General features: G+C 40.5%; 2 pseudogenes across 2 annotated transcripts; both read left to right on the forward strand.

Annotated features, from left to right (window-relative positions):
* Positions 1 to 608: 608 nt before the first annotated feature.
* z1B_2 (alpha zein pseudogene) lies at positions 609 to 1538 on the forward strand (annotated as a pseudogene). Its single transcript, NR_153438.1, has one exon. The product of NR_153438.1 is annotated as an alpha zein pseudogene (transcript).
* A 9405-nt stretch (positions 1539 to 10943) lies between these two features.
* z1B_3 (alpha zein pseudogene) lies at positions 10944 to 11815 on the forward strand (annotated as a pseudogene). Its single transcript, NR_153774.1, has one exon. The product of NR_153774.1 is annotated as an alpha zein pseudogene (transcript).
* Positions 11816 to 14872: the final 3057 nt, after the last annotated feature.

The raw sequence follows: 14872 nt of genomic DNA on the forward strand, positions 1-14872 counted from the left end.
CAAGGACACTATCGTCATTATGCTTTTACTGCTTTGATTACAAAGTCTTGAAAACACCTTCTCCCAGCCTTGTTTCACTTCTACCTTCGTTTTCTTGTGTTGTTATGACGAAGCCAACATCTTCGCCTTCCTACTGTCCTGCTCCAAAGGTATTCAGCATCGAAGCACCTGCAACATTTAAGGATATGCTAAAAACTAATAGTTAAATATGTTTTTGAGGACCTTCGAAAGACGAAGGACCCCAACAAATACTACCATAAATTATTTTTTCTAGTGCAAAATAGCCCAACCAAGCAGCACCTATGTGGCTAATGTTACACATGTGTGAAGGTGAATGGATCACACCATTCTCACCCATGTATTTGGATAATACCAAGAGGAAAAGACCACTTATTTATTGTAGTGTATAGAGATAGTCTTTCTTACATATAAGTTATAACACAACAAATTGGTCACTAAATGTCAAAGCCAACTAGATACCACATCATCTCTAGCTTATCTTACTAATAATCTTTTGGCAAAATCCAAAATCAATCTACATAAGCACAAGGTCTAACATGTGTATAAATACCTCCTAGATTAGTAGCTAATCCATCAACCATATTATTGAGACCAACAAGCAACATAGAAAGTGGAATACAGTAGCAACAATAGAGCAACAATGGCGGCAAAGATATTTTCCATCCTTATGCTCCTTGCTCTTTCTTCATGTGTTCCTAACGCGACCATTTTTCCTCCATACTCACAAGCTCCTATAGCTGCCCTTCTTCCTCCATACCTTCCATAACTGACCGCTTCAGTATGTGAAAACCCAGCCCTTCAACCCTATAGGCTCCAACAAGCAATCGCAACAAACAACTTACCTTTATCACACCTGTTCTTTCAACAATCGCCAGCCCTATCTTTGGTGCAGTCATTGGTACAAACCATCAGGGCACAACAGCTGCAACAACTCGTGCTACCAGTGATCAGCTAAGTAGCTCTAGCAAACCTTTCTCCCTACTCTCAGCAACAACAATTTCTTCCATTCAACCAACTGTCTACACTGAACCCTGCTGCTTATTTGCAGCAACAACAACTACTACCATTCAGCCAGCTAGCTACTGCCTACTCTCAGCAGCAACAATTTCTTCCATTTAACCAATTGGCCGCACTGAACCCCTCTGCTTATTTCCAGCAGCAAATACTACTACCATTTGGCCAGCTAGCTACAACAAGCCCCGCTTCCTTCTTGACACAACAACAAGTGCTTCCGTTCTACCAGCAGTTTGTGGCTAACCCCGCAACCCTCTTACAACTGCAACAGTTGCTGCCCTTTGTCCAACTTGCTTTGACAAACCCAGCAGCCTTCTACCAACAACACATCATTGGCGGTGCCCTCTTTTAGATTGCTTATTAGTTGTAATTCAATAATGAAGTTTTTTGGCTGATGTATGTGGCCTCCTAGAAATAAGAAGTTATATTTCCAAATTCTAATGTGCTATTGGTCTGCAAGGGTGTTCGATAATTATTTTCCCTAAGATTGGGAAGCAAGCTATAAATCATACTTATAGTGTGATACCCAATTCATTGAGAATTACAAAACACAAACATCACGAGGATGGTATAATCTCCAAAAAGCGTACTTTTTAGGTTGGACCCTATAGCCATACAAAATGTGCACCTGTTAGGCATGCCGATCAAAATGTGTGACACATACGTTTCGTGAACCTATCGATATTTTATGTGTTTTTATAATATTATATTTTATTCAAATACTAATACTTATTACTAGTAAATCATAAAATCTAATTAGCTTGAAAACTAATCTTTAAAGATTCCATTGTAACTAGATTGAGCTTAATAAATTTAAATTTTATGAATGGTCGATGATAATTATACTTGCTTTCAATGTCAGTTTGCTTGTAAATATGCTAGACCAATGCCTCTTTGTTCTACATGGTAGATAAGGGCCACGCTTGTACGCTGCTCGAGATAGAGACGTCAACATCGGCATAATATAATTTCCATTGTTCGTTTAATAGCCAATGAAAATAGTCTGACCAAAACTAACAAAAATAAACTAGTGTCCATTGGCTATCGAAGGCCGACAAAAATTGACCAACTTTTGTTGTCTTATCTAAAAGCCCACATAAACTATTTTGGCTCATGAAAGTTTCTTTTTCCTATGGTGAGGTATGTGCTATACATATGCAGGCCTTGTTTCACATAAGGAGTTAGGCCATAAAAGCAAAAATTTTACATGGATTGTTATGAAGGACCATAACAACTATGACTACCACCTCAATGCAAGAAACATCTAAGCAACCTTTAATTAAACTATTACCTTGAAAAAACTTAGACTTAAAGAACAAAGTTTAACTAAGTAAATATTTGTGTCCATAAAGGTGTTATTCCTAATCATTCACATGCATGTTGTAATCATTTGGTACCTAAATACCTAGACATAAGAAGAGCGGTCATCTCATGAGAGTCCCTAAATAAACTACTAGAACACCAAATAAATAGTAGTTTTTTCTAGAACAGATTTTTTTTATACTCATTAGCCAGGAAAAAGTGGTGAATTGTGCCTTCCTTCTCTTATGCTACATGCTCTTTCTGCAAGTGTCACTATCACAACCATTATCCCTTGAGTAGTACCAACTACATAATTCCATCGTATGTAGCTCCTAGTAGTTACACCTATGGGAATTAAAAACTCGATCCTGCAATTCAACATATGCTCATGCCTACATGTTTGTTCCTTATACATGTGCTGAAGACAATCATCAGTGCCTGTCATCGCACTACAGTCTGCAAATGATGACCCATTATTACTGATGCCCATTTTGTTAGCATGATTAATCTCCAATTATGATTGAGGAGACATCATCTTAGGTTGATTGTGTGCACTGCACTTCCTGGTGCAATTATGGGCTTATCTGTCACGCCCGGTTTTAGAAGGTAAACCGGATGCGAACCATGTACGTGCCAGGATCATAACTCACATACATAACGATTACATAAATGACTCATCATAGCACAATGCTTCGAATAATTATAAAGAGTAAGTAATAATATTACAGACTAGAGTCATTTACATAATATAAATCAAAGTGCACATAATAGAAACATAGACAACGTAAATAAACCCACCGCAGGCAGCTGACTGGGGGAGGTTGCTAGTCTAATCCTCGAACACATCAAAGTCCTGGAACTCCTAGAGATTCGCCTCGACGCCTTCTTCTTTACCTGAGCATAGGTTGCACCAAAGGCAACCTAGTGTTTTGTGAAAGCAATGGTGAGTACACATCAACGTACTCAGCGAATGTCCCATTTGGCTGAAGTGGACTAGCTTTATGTGGAGTTAGACTGAAAGCAGGTCGCTTTTACTTTGTCAAGTTTTATTCTTTAATATGAGCCAAGTTTTATCATTAAACCCAAGTTATCATCCCAAAGAGTACCTCCTCAGAGGAAATACCATAATCCACTATCAGAATCATCATTAATAGAACCATCATCGTCATCTATAATCATTGTATCTTAGATCATCTGTAACTCTAATCAAAGAGAATCCCAAGGCCGCCCTTAACCGTGAGCATGACTGATATATCAATTTCATAACACTCTGTAGAGGTTACACACTTTACATATAAGCCATGATTCCCTTTCTGCCCGAGGATCATAACTCCCCATTGATCACTTCTAAGGTGAACTAGCAGGGTCTCACTACGTGGATGTTCCCTAGGGTCCTCACTATGCTAATGGTAGAAATGACCACTGCATAGATACCATCTGAGTACCCAAGCCTATACCCTCTGCCCTTAGGAAAAAGCCATGGGAACGACGCCCGTACCTAGATCCCTGGGCGAGAATATAAGATTCATAATAGATGCCTCCGTCCCCAATGACCAAAACAAGCACCCAACATAAAACTTCCCTAATTACTTGGCCAAGAGTGTCCCATACCATCCTCACGGTTGAACTGTTTTCCCAGGTGGTCTCTCAGTGAAGAGGTCCTTATGGAGAGGTACTCGGGAAACAGCCTAAGTCCCCTTCAGTGCCACAAATTCATCATCATTTGCAGAATAAAATCATTGTATCATAATTGTATCTCATCATGTTCATTGATTAAAGTAGAGCACTAGCATAAAGCTAACCACAACAACCCAAAAGGTAATCAAGGACAAGGTGAACAGAAAGCTAGTAAATCCTTAGGTTTCAATTATGTAATATGGGGAAATGAATTATCATGTGAATATGACATAAGTAGGTCAGAGGACACTTGTCTTCACCAAACATATGCTCAAGGTCTTCAACCTTGTAGAACATGAAGAGCTCGATCTCATGATCACCAAAGCTTGATCGTCGATTCGCAGAAGTTTGGGAACGGATCACGTTCTATTCGCGACATGCAGCGAACACAAATAGGCACAATTAAACAAACATGTACATGCATAAGAACATTACACCATACAAGGGAAAGCATTATAAACATGTAATACCAAATAGAATTCGCTTCTACAGTCACGCGAGAAAAGAAACACCGAAATCGAAGCTACTGTTCAAAAGTTATAACTTCTGGAAGGTCTACGTGATTAAACACGTAAATAATTAATTCAGAATGTACGTGATATGTAGAAGCGCTAATCGACATCACATCAAACATAAATTCAAATGTTTTAATTAGCACAATTACATTAACATATATTTTCAAAATGTTTAACTAAAATTATGATTTTTTCGATAAAACAACTATTTTATTAGCCATTAGACAAATTAATGATTAATTAATTAAATAAAACATGTGACACATAATATATTGAATAAATAACAATTCGGAGATGTAACACTCAAAATTCTGATTTTTGCGATTAGTAAAAGAAATCAAAGGAAAGTGTCCTAATAAATAATTATACTATGGATTTTTTAAAAAAATAAATATTAATATTAAAACAATGTCAGTTAAAATAAAATAGAAACATAAATTCAGTTTGTAAGTTATAAGAAATAAATAATAAAAATAGTTTAAATTTGTTAGAATGGATTATTTTCCTTCAAGTACTATTTTTTAGTAACTCTTGATAAATATTTGCTATTGGGTAAATATCTCCTTTACTAAATGTATATCCAGAGGCATTCATTTAAATAAGAAATAAATAAATAAACTTAAATTTCGCATTCATGCTAGATATTTTGATTGTGTATTAAATTTGAATTTTGAAACCTTAGCTCGGATTTGAATTTGAAATTTGTAAATCAAAATGAAAATAGGAAAAGAAAAGAAAAGGAACAAATCCCTGCTGTTGGGCTGAATTCCTTGGCTCGGCCCACTAGCTTCACCCGGCCCATTCCCGCTCTTACGCGCGCGGCCCGCCAGCAAACACACCCGCGCGCCTTGCGTCACCGCTGTGTGGACCCCGCTGGTCGGCCTCACGCCTGACGCGAACTCTCGGACCGGTGTGTCGAACAGGTAGGGACCATAGTCCAGGTTCTCTCTTCCACGATGCTGCGTTAGCCACTGTGTTGTGGGGCCATCCTATCGGATCGGTCTTCTTCACCCCGCACGGGCCGCTCGGGATAATGTGTGTGCCTCGATTCCGTGGCAGAGCCCCAGTCCCGCACACCAGAAATCTATTATTCTGGGGGGATCTCCGACGTGTGGGGCCGGCTCATCAGGTTTTTCTCCACGCTTGTACCCGTTTGCAAACAGCCACCGGAGTTCATGGGGTCCCGATCCAGCCTGACACCAATCGGCCTTTCCTCAAATCCGGAATATAATAAAAACCGCCCCTCCATAATCTCCTCGTCCATTGAATCTAATCGTCGTAGCAACCCAAGCCAAGAACACACGGGCAGGTGAGAGCGACCGAGAGAGAGCAGAGAGATGATCCGTCGTTGGGCATTCGCGCATTGGCCCTCGTCGGGGACTTGTGGTCGGGTCTCTGCGCCGCTGCTATGTTCAGCGAGATGGATGTCGACATCTGGACCGTTGATCTTCTGTAGTGCGGCTAGGATTAAATTCTTCCGTTACTGGTTGGGGTATGGAATCTGCACCGTCCGATCGGGAGAGAGCGGTTGAGATTAGTTTGAGCGTACCCCTTCGACCTATTGAATATGCGTCGTTCGATCTGGATCGGAGGACACTGACTGCGTACCGGTTCGTGAAGGCTATGATCTAATCCGATCCGTAGATTGGTGATCCAACGGTCGAGTAATAACCATACCCCTTCAACCCGGATAGTATGCAATTTAGCCCCTGCCCTTCTCTACAATTGAACCCGCCGTCCAAACACATTGAAAAATAAATTGCATATCAGTCCAAAACTTTACGGATTTGACCTTGGGCTTTTAAACAATAGGCACTGCAGTCCATTAAATATGGATTATTAATAAATTAGATCCGAAAATGATTTTTAGTGTTGAAATAATCCAAAAAGCCTGGAAAATTTATAACTTCCACGTTTTAACTCCGATTTAATCCCTCCAAATTGCGTTAGCTTCGTAATAAAATTATCTACACATTAGTAACCCTACTTTATCATGTAACACGTTTTTAAATAATTAATATGTTTACCCTAGGTTCATCGGATTAACTTCTCTAATTAGAATTAAAGTAATGTTTTCAGTCCCTAGTTATGATTTAGCTAAAATATGTCTTCTAATCAAGTTATAACTTGGATTAGAATTAAATTAATGGTTTCTTAGGAATATCTTTCTCACATGATTCATTAATCAACATAGACATAGTTTTCATATTCGATCACATAAAACTTATGAAAATCATAACTTTATAACCGTAACTCCGATTTTAGTGTTTGTTGAACCTAGATTTTCATTACGATGCGTAGGATATTATTATGTAGTTTGTTCTCATGTTTGGAGTGATGTTAATTTTTGCCTATACCATGTTTGTGTGTATTGCTACGACTAGCAGCGAGGTTACGAGTCATCTGAAGACTAAGTTGGTACCTGGAATCTCATGTCTAAGGCAAGTTGTGCCCTTGATCACTTTTCTTTACCCAATAATGTTTTTGTCAATCACTGTGACATGCTCAGGTTAATCTGATGGGACCTAATAGATTTTCCTAGACTTGTTTATCTCACACCTTATTTACCACTGAACTTTTGGGTAGTTATGCTATTGCTCTATCTGGTTTTGGCATTAATATTACATTATTACCATGTTCCAATGATACTATTGTTTTAATTGTTGTTCAAGTGAGATTATCTCATTATTCAAAAGACAATGTGTACTCCTTATTTTTCCCTCAGGGTTTTTAAGGAGATAATATTTTGGAGGATAAATTGTAGATTATCAAATGGACTTGGATTGATCAAGGGGGAGTATTACAAAATATTGTGTACAAAGTGATCAACTCCTCCCCTGGCAGTTTTCTCCCAAGGGACACACTCCTTGAGAGACACTGCATCCCTGTATATAAACAATCCTATCTACAATAAAGACAACAGTTACTCTGTCATTTCATTCTCTCTGTTTCTCTCTCCACTAGTTTTGCCACTAAGCACTGCAACAGTTTACAACAATAATAAAGCATACGCAATTTGAACGGGGCAAAACGGATGTTTAATGCAAAAGATACCGAGTTTTAATGAATTGAGCAATGTGGCTCAATCTGATTGGCCGAAGGCTGACCACACCTAGGGCTACAGGAAATGCGGCTGCAGACAATCTGATACAGTGGATCAAACGTGGCACAACCTCCTCTCTCCTCCACACAGCCACTCACGCAGTCACGCATGATTCTCTCCCAAACTGCAACTGCACGCACGACAGTTCCTAGGCACGCGTGTGGGGATTGTCTAGGGGGCTGGCGGCTGGCAGCGCCGTCGAGCATAGGCATGCGGAGGCGTTGGCTGCCGCCCTTGGCCGGTGGCGAGGCTGGGGCAAGGGCACGGGGAAGCGCGGCACGCAGGGCGCCATGGCTATGCCGCACCGCTCGGCTAGGAGGCATACGCAGTAGGGAGCGAGGACCAGCGTGGGGGTGGCGCTCATCCACGCTGGAGCAGGCAGGCGCGTGGCCTCGCCGGAGCAAGCGGCTGCCGCGGCCAGGAGGCACGTGCGGTGACGCGCAGCCATGGCAGAGCGGTGGCGGCGTATCTCGTAGTGGCGCGGGCCGGTAGGGACACACACAAGAGGGGGCACGAGCGGTTGGGGGCTTGCCGGCCGGGAAGATGAGGCGGCGCGGGCAGATGCATGTGACCAGGCAGCTCGGCGGAGACAGAGAAGGTGCGGGTGACAGCAATTCCATGGCTTAGCACCACGCTCGCAACCGGGAACAAGATAGGGCTGGTTGGGGATCGCCGGCTAGCACATCAGCGATGTCCATGGGGATATAGAGTGGAAGAGCAGAGCACGAACATTGGTGCGCGCGGGACGTCGTGATCGAGGACGTCGGCAAGGCTCGACGATGCCTGATCAGGCTGCTAGTCCATGGGCGACGGCGGCGCATCGCATGGGAAGAAAGTTGTGCGGCATAGGGGAAGAAAAGGAGTTGTGAGTGCGTAGGGGTTGGGGAGTCTGTATATATTAAGGGACATATACATATCTGGTGCTTAAGGGCTGATTTGGTGACAAGTGGATCACGGGAGGATTGGAGGGGGTTGAGGGGAAAATGAACTAATTTCCCCTTCAATCTCCTCCAATTCTCCCGGGATCCGGGTCACCAAATCAGCTCTAAAGGGGTACGGTGTTCAAGTGCACATTTTAAATCTGAGACATCTATCTCACATCTGGATGTGGCTACAGTTAATTTGATTAAGAACCCCTCTCACCAAGTAAGGAAGGTGAAAGAGGTACTTTGTAAAATTGATGCTTCTGTTAGATGTTGGATGTACGTTCCAGATTTAAAATGTGCACGTGAGCACCATATCCTTTGAGCACCAGATACGTTCCCATATATTAAAGGGAGACAACTTTCCTTTTTGCAGGCACCATAGGGGAGAGAGGAGGCAGTTGCCGAATTCGTCGGTGTGCGTGACGAGGCGAGGTGAGGTGCGAGATTGATGAAGGTAGACAAAGGTAGCTGCAGAGAGGAGGGGGTAGATAGGGTAGATATCGGGGGAGATAGGGATAGACACAAAGATAGACAAGATTAGATGTTGAGATTGACGGGGTGTTGCATACACGAGCGGCACACCGTTCACGCGACGGGAAGCGATTTCACGATCTCGAGGAAAGGATACGTGATCTATAACGCAATCATCGAGAGGAATATATATATATATATATATATATATATATATATATATATATATATATATATATATATATATATATATATATATAATATTATTGGGTTCTCGGAATATTTCGGTAAACACTAAATTTTAGAGATTAAAATAATATTAGAAAATTTGTTTCATATTTAATACTAAGAAATGTTCGGAAGGACCCAAAAACTCTTGGAAACATTCTCGAGATATTTTAACATGTTTCGAAAACTTTTTGCACTCATAAACACTGTGCAACGTTATGAATGCAACAATCAAAACACCTCTAGGGCCTACCTCACTAGGCTTACGCCAATATATTACAAAATAACTCTCCATTATTTAGAAAAAAGAAAAGAAAAGCAAGTAAAGAGACGGTAACACCTGAATTTGGTAGATAATTTTATACCCCAAATTCAGCGTATTACAATATCCCATAGTTAATGCTCCTTGTTAGTATATATGATCACTTTCTATCCGAGGCTACCAGCCTATTTGTATAGCACTGGTCATATGGCAAGTATCACATTTATTCTTTGGAAAACAGTCACACTTTCATGGTAACATGAGTGGTTCAGGAAATAGTAAATGTGTCACACCTGTGCGCCCCACCGGCGGCAAGGTGAGGCATGACGTGGCATGGCACACCACCATCATAGTCATGGTCATATTGTAGGGTAGCGTTGTTTTGGTTGGGTACACAAACTGTGGATCAGTTTCTAAATGTAGCACTTGGAGTTTCAGAACTTAACTTTAGAAGTCATATGTTTGATGACAAATAGTTACCTGACCTCTGATTTCTTGTGCCCTTTGAGGTCTCCCATCCTCTGGTGTCTCCCTGACTGTTCAGCTTTCCTGACTTACCTATCGAAATCCCATCCTAAAATTTGCTCTTGGTTCGCTTTTCTATCACAACCCAGTTGTCACACGAGCACTACATTCCAGCACTTATGTGCACGAGTTCTAGGAGACTAGGCCTCCGAAATAAATGTCACCCAAGTGTTTACCTACTCCGGTGAAGGACAACAATCACATTTTGGGGGAGTATTAGCGATACGACTGCTTCATCCACTTTTTAGGTGTTTTTTATGGTGATTGAGTCTACACAGCAAAAATGCACTACATCGAACTATATGATTATATCAGCTGGAATTTCTTCTTTGGGTATGTATCTTATGAGGGTCTTAAAACTATGTTACTATTTATTTTGTTCATATTTATTATATTTAAATGACATGCGCACCTTTCTATTGACACCAATTATTTAATATAATTTTCAAGATTAAAATGCAACTAAATGTGCCTGAATTTGTAACAACGGGGATCGTGTGACTCTTTCAACCGATTACTGCACAAGTTATCTAAACTAAAATTAACATTGGTGAATACTGCCATAAATTATTTTTTCTAGTGCAAAATAGCCCAACCAAGCAGCACCTATGTGGCTAATGTTACACATGTGTGAAGGTGAATGGATCACGCCATTCTCACCCATGTATTTGGAAAATACCAAAAGGAAAAGACCACTTAATTATTGTATTGTATAAAGATTGTCTTTTTTACATATAAGTTATAACACAACAAAGTGGTCACTAAATGTCAAAGCCAACTAGATACCACATCATCTCTAGCTTATCTTACTAATATTCTTTTGGCAAAATCCAAAATCAATCTACATAAGAACAAGGTCTAACATGTGTATAAATACCACCTAGATTAGTAGGTAATCCATCAACCATATTATTGAGATCAACAAGCAACATAGAAAGTAGAATACAGTAGCAACAAAAGAGCAACAATGGCGGCCAAGATATTTTCCCTCCTTATGCTCCTTGCTCTTTCTGCATGTGTTGCTAACACGACCATTTTCCCTCAATGTTCACAAGCTCCTATAGCTGCCCTTATTCCCCCATACTCTCCATCAATGATAGCTTCAGTATGTGAAAACCCAGCTCTTGAACCTATAGGCTCCAACAAGCAATCGCGGCAAACAACTTACCATTATCACCCTTGTTCTTTCAACAATCGACATCCCTATCTTTGGTGCAGTCATTGGTACAAACCATCAAGGTACAACAGCTACAGAATCTCATGCTACCTTTGATCAGCCAAGTAGCTCTAGCAAACATTTCTCCCTACTCTCAGCAACAATAGTTTCTTCCATTCAACCAATTGTCTACACTGAACCCTGCTGCTTATTTGCAGCAACAACATCTACTACCATTCAGCCAGCTAGCTACCGCATACTCTCAGCAACAACAATTTATTCCATTTAACCAATTGGTCGTACTGAACCCCGCTACTTATTTGCAGCAACAAATACTACTACCATTTGGCCAGCTAGCTGCAGCAAGCCCTGCTTCCTTCTTGACACCGCAACAGTTGCTGCCTTTCTACCTGCAGTTTGTGGCTAACCCCGCAACCCTCTTACAACTGCAACAATTGCTGCACTTTGTCCAACTTGCTTTGACAAACCCATCAGCCTCCTACCAACAACACATCATTGGTGGTGCCCTCTTCTAGATTGCTTATTAGTTATAATTCAATAATGAAGTTTTTTTGTTGATGTATGTGTCCTCCCAGAAATAAGAAGTTACATTTCCATATTCTAATGTTCTATTAGTCTCCAAGGGTGTTCGATAATTATTTTCCCGAAGATTGGGAGTAGCAAGCTATAAATCATCCTTAATGTGTGATACCCGATTCATTGAGAATTACAAAACAAAAACATCATGAGGATCATATAATCTCCAAAAAGAGTACTTTGTTAGGTTGGACTCTATAGCCATATAGAATGTGCACATTTTAGGCATGCCGATCAAAACGTGTGACACATACATTTCGTGAACCTATTGATATTTTATGTGTTTTTATAATACTATATTTTATTCAAATACCAATACTTATTACTAGTAAATTAGAAAACCTAATTAGCTTGAAAACTAATCTTTAAAGATTCCCTCGTAACTAGACTGAGCTTATAAATTTAAATTTTATGAATGGTCAATGATAATTATACTTGTTTTCCAAGTCAGTTTGGTTGTAAATATGCTAGACCAATGCCTCTTTGTTCTACATGGTAGACGAGGGCCACGCTAGTACGTTGCTCAAGATAGAGACATCAACATCGGCATAGTCTAATTTCCATTATTCGTCTAATAGCCAATGAAAATAGTCTGACCAAAACCAACAAAAATAAATTAGTGTCCATTGGCTATCTAAGGCTGACAAAAATTGACCAAATTTTGTTGTCTTATCTAAAAGTCCACGTAAATTATTTTGGCTCATGAAAGTTTCTTTTTCCTGTGGTGAGGTATGTGCTATACATATGCAGGCGTTGTTTCACATAAGGAGTTAGGACATAAAAGCAAAATTTTGACATGGATTGTTATGAAGGACCATAACAACTGTGACTACCATCTCAATGCAACAAACATCTAAGCAACATGTAATTAAACTATTACCTTGAAAAAACTTAGACTTAAAGAACAAAGTTTAAGTAAGTAAATATTTGTGTTCATAAATGTGTTATTCCCAATCATTCACATGCATGTTGTAATAATTTGGTACCTAAATACCTAGACATATGAAGGGCGGCCATCTCACGAGAATCCCTGAATAAACTACTAGAACACCCAAAAATAGTAGTTTTTTTCTAGATCCGAGAAAACTTGAATACTCATTAGCTAGGAAAAATTGGTGAATTGTGCCTTCCTTCTCTTATGCTCCATGCTATTTCTACAAGTGTCACTATCGTAACCATTATCCCTTTAGTAGTACCAGCTACCCGATTCCATCATATGTAGCTCCTAGTAGTTACACCTATGGGAATTAAAAACTTGATCCTGCAATTCAACATATGCTCATGCCTACATGTTTGTTCCTTGTACATGTGCAGAAGACAATCATTGATGCCCGTCATCACACTACAGTCTTCATATGATGACCCATTATTACTAATGCCCATTATGTGTGATACCCGGTTTGCAAAGAAGAGAAATTGGAGGTTATTCTTTCTTTGTTTTTTCTCTCTTTCGGGTGATGCGCTTTGGGGGTTTAGAATTTTTGGAAACTATTCACCAGTAAGACAGTAGAATTTTTTTGGTTAGACTAATGCGTTGGGGTCGGGAGCTGTCGTGTGGGCGAGTTGGGCCGTGAATCTCGATACGACCCACTAGCCTCCCCTTCACCCTAGCCGCCCTCCCCCTAATCCCCCCTTGTGCAGCCTCCCTCCTCCCATCTCCTCCTCCGTCAAACTCTTGCAGCCACACCACCTAACCCTAGTCGCCCACCATCTCCTCCTCCCCAAGGTGCCATTCCTTGCCCGCTTGGATCTACGTCGCGTGGTGCAAGTCTCCAATTGGTTTTGGTGGAGGGAAGAAGGGAGGAAGGAAAGGGGGAGAATTCAAGGTGATTTTTGTGTTTGTCTCATGTTTATTTGTGCTGCAATTCAATTGAATAGATGTTGCGTATGCGAATTGGTAGAGGTGCTGTCCAGAAATTTAGTGGGTGGGCGAACAGCAATAGTTCTAGCAGTTTCTGTGAATTTTTTGTGGGTAATTAATGGGGATCAGTGGGAGAATCATGTAGATCTTTGTCATACCTTTCCAACGAGTACTTATTCGCTCGATTCGGAGTTATAGTTTAGGAGATATCATTGTTTGAATTCGGGTATGTGGCTGTCCAAAAAAACAGATTTCTGTAGGTGGGGAACATCAATAGTTCTAGCAGTTTCTGGGAATTTTTCGTGAGTAATTAATGGGGATCAGTGGGAGAATCATGTAGAGCTTTGTCATACCTTTCCAACGAGTAATTATGCGCTCGATTCGGAGTTATATTTTAGGAGATATCATTATTTGAATCCGGGTATGTGGCTGTCCAGAAAACAGATTTCTGCAGGTGGACGTACAACAGTAGTATTAGCAGTATCTGGGGATTTTTCGTGGGTAATTAGTGATAATTAGTATGAGAATTATGTAGAGCTTTGTTATACCTTTCCAACAAGTACTTATGCGCTCATTTCAGAGTTATAAATTAGGAGATATCGCTGTTTGAATCCGGGTATGTTGCTGTCCAAAAACAGATTGCAGGATGTACCTCGTGGACAGTTTTGGGCTAATTAGATGTTGGGGTTTAAATATAAGTTGTATACAAAACTTGTGGAGAATTTTATGTTGATGCCTCTGGAGTTTTTGGTTGTTACCACTGCTATCATAATTTTAAAGATATGAAATTGTTAAGCAGCGCCGCTGCAGTTTGGTGGGTGTGGGAAGAGTTGTTACCCGCGGCGGGGTTTGAAATTGGGCGTAGGTGCGGCGTCGTTTATGAGCGTTGTTATGTGAAATTTGTGCACTGAGTTGTGTGTCAAAAACAGGTGGTGGACTTCCGGATCGTGCTTAGGGCTTTGTCCAAACCCCCCGGTGAAGGCAAGTAAAATAGTGGTGGTTTATACCGTTGATTGATTTATGTGTCCTATGCTTGATCACATCCATGTCAAATGTATTCATACTTGTACTCCATTGTGGGAAATGTGGCTCGAAGTTATTCATGTTCCATTATTTTCTTATGTTGAAGATGTGGTTTGAGCATGTTACACGTGTTGTCTTATCATTTTGAGGAAATGGTAGTTTATGTCTACCCCATGTGGGTGGAGGATCTC

Source organism: Zea mays, chromosome 7 (genome assembly GCF_902167145.1).
Source record: "Zea mays cultivar B73 chromosome 7, Zm-B73-REFERENCE-NAM-5.0, whole genome shotgun sequence".
In the NCBI taxonomy this organism is placed as follows: Eukaryota; Viridiplantae; Streptophyta; class Magnoliopsida; order Poales; family Poaceae; genus Zea; species Zea mays.